At 32.6% G+C, this 2,500-nt stretch overlaps 1 protein-coding gene across 1 annotated transcript in view; it reads left to right on the top strand.

The window, feature by feature from the left end:
* LOC107681046 (serine palmitoyltransferase 2-like) overlaps positions 1-1,612 on the top strand; it is a 23,152-nt gene extending 21,540 nt beyond the window's left edge. The window contains exon 12 of the mRNA XM_016477187.1: positions 1-1,612. This exon is cut by the window's left edge and continues 724 nt beyond it. The gene's annotated coding sequence lies outside the window, so the exon portion shown is untranslated.
* The last annotated feature ends 888 nt before the right edge of the window (positions 1,613-2,500 follow it).

Genomic DNA, 2,500 nt, shown 5'->3' with positions numbered 1-2,500 from the left:
AAAACAAGACAGAAATCCTGATTAAGAAAATGATTTTTTCAGTGTACAGTGAAACAGTGACCTCCACACTGGCATATATTTAAAGAAATCTACTTATGAAGGACAGAAATGATTATAAACCGTAAATTAGAATGTGTGATCCATATAAATGTATCTATAAAAAATATTGACATATATGTATTAATGCACATTGCAGTGTGTGCATTTAACTTATAGCTTTGCGTAAGTCCACAAATCTTCAAATATAAAATTGTATTTTTTTTTTTTTTTTTCGACAATGCAAATATCACCACGTAGGTAAATCAGCGATGTCTTAATGAACTTGTCCAGAGGAATATTAACAACATTCTCTGTTTTGTTTCATCAGAACTTTCCAGTATGAAAAATTATGATGATGTTTTCTGTATTTTAATTTGAGTTGTGGTACTTTCCACGAATAGGGTACAGTTTGGTGTCCCTTATTTGTATCCTTCCTTTTTTTTTTTTTAGTTTAGTAAGCACTAGAGGAACAAATCCCATTAATTAACCCATACATCTCCAAACATTATTTAGACAATTTTTAGTTTTTCATTTAATATTTATTGATAAATAGAAAAAATAACAATCACATAAATCCTGGGTCTGTTGAACTGTACACATGTCCCAAATTTTGGTAATAATGTTTTAAAAACTGCAAACCTCATAAACATAACATATAATATTTAGTTTGACATTTTCTGAAGGTTATGCCTTACACTCACCATCTGTTTAAAAATGCATCTTTTCCCCAGAATTTCAGGACTTAATTTGTACTCTTATTTTTGGAAGGTGCCTTTACGTCTTTCTTGAATGTCTGTTACTTGCTGACGGTTTGCATATCTCACAACTAAGTATGACATCTACACTTACTAAGTTTATGATGTCTTAGCCACGGCATTTCACAAAGGCAGAAATCTTTCATTGAGCCAACAGGAATAGACTGACATTGTTCAATGTTCAACGTTTCATTCTTTGTCTGCTGTTAACAGACAGCATTGAAAATGTTTGTTGCCTTTTGTATTGTTATATAGTTGCTTTTTGATTTGCTCATTTTAAGAGAAATCTTTTTTAAGAATTTGTGTTCTTCTAACAAAAGTGCTAAATACGGGTCACTGATATATGATATGAAATGAGCTCTTGTTTGTATGTATGATGATGTGGCTTATGAATGCCTGTCGGATGTACATTTTTTTTCACCGTAATGTTTTTTTTCTCCATTCCCTATTGTGTTTTTGAGTCTTGTTCTTAATCTGAAAGGCAGCTCTAATTATGTCTCTAAAAGCAGACGTATGTAAGTGGGACTATATGATCTCAGAGCTACTAATGACTGTTAAGAGATGCAGATATGACGTGGGTACACTGGCTTTAAGCAGCCTGTATAAATGCAAGTAATGCCACCGAGCTGCATTTGACTGTGAAACCAAAGGGCATTCCACAGTTTTTGTTTGTTTGTTTCTTATACATTTTGAGTTGCATTTTTTTCATCAGATATGCATACCATCACATTTGTCACACTTCTCCATGCAAGAAACTGAAATTCGTTGAACGTGACTGATCATTTGTTTCTGAAGATAATTAAATATCTTATATTGAACATTGTTTTCTCCAATAATTCATTGTAGGTCATTGTAATCAAATCTCAGAATAAGCACAGCAATCTTTGCTCTTACTGGTTTTATAAACAAAGTCGTATTCAGACTGTATGACATTTATGTAAGGTATAATGTATATTCAGTGAAAAGTTTAAAGTTTAGTTCAATTTATTTCATTATTGAAGACAAATAAGACTGTAAATAAAATTCCACCTACTTGAGCTTAAAAACTTAAGTTCAGCTGCTGCCTTAAATGAAGTATAATCAAATTGGCAAGTTACAAGGCGTTTTGACTTAAATTATATTAAACTGCTTATAAAAATCGAGTTGAATCTCATCTTTAGAAATTAAAGTTGAAATTTGTTAAATTATTTTAATGAGTTATTAATGGAAAAAATTGTACCATGACTTAAAGGGATAGTTCACCCAAAAATGAAAATTCTGTCATTAATTACTCACCCTTATGTCGTTTCAAACCCGTAAGACCTTCGTTCATCTTCTGAACACAAATGAAGATATTTTTGATGAAATCCGAGATCTTTCTGACTCTGCATAGACAGCAACGCAACTGACACATTTAAAGCGGTAGTAAGGACAAATCATTAAAATAGTCCATGTGACATCAGTGGTTCAACCGTAATGTTATGAAGCTACGAGAATATGTTTGTGTGGGCAAAGAAAACAAAAATACAGACAACATCATGGTACTCTCGTGAATGGCGGAGGACACTGACAAGGAAGAGAGGAATTGTTGACAGTGGCGGCTCGTCGGGGGAGGCACAGCTTCCCCATAACTGAGGTGAAAATGGGAGGAGGACGCTTTAATGTTAATAAAATTCACAATTAATTTCAGTTCATGTCTCAGAATGTGTATTTTTTGTTTGTAATTT

The sequence above is a fragment of the Sinocyclocheilus anshuiensis genome, unplaced genomic scaffold (genome assembly GCF_001515605.1).
Source record: "Sinocyclocheilus anshuiensis isolate Anshui unplaced genomic scaffold, SAMN03320099.WGS_v1.1 scaffold1756, whole genome shotgun sequence".
Taxonomy (NCBI): Eukaryota; Metazoa; Chordata; class Actinopteri; order Cypriniformes; family Cyprinidae; genus Sinocyclocheilus; species Sinocyclocheilus anshuiensis.
This window is presented reverse-complemented; position numbering and strand designations above follow the sequence as displayed.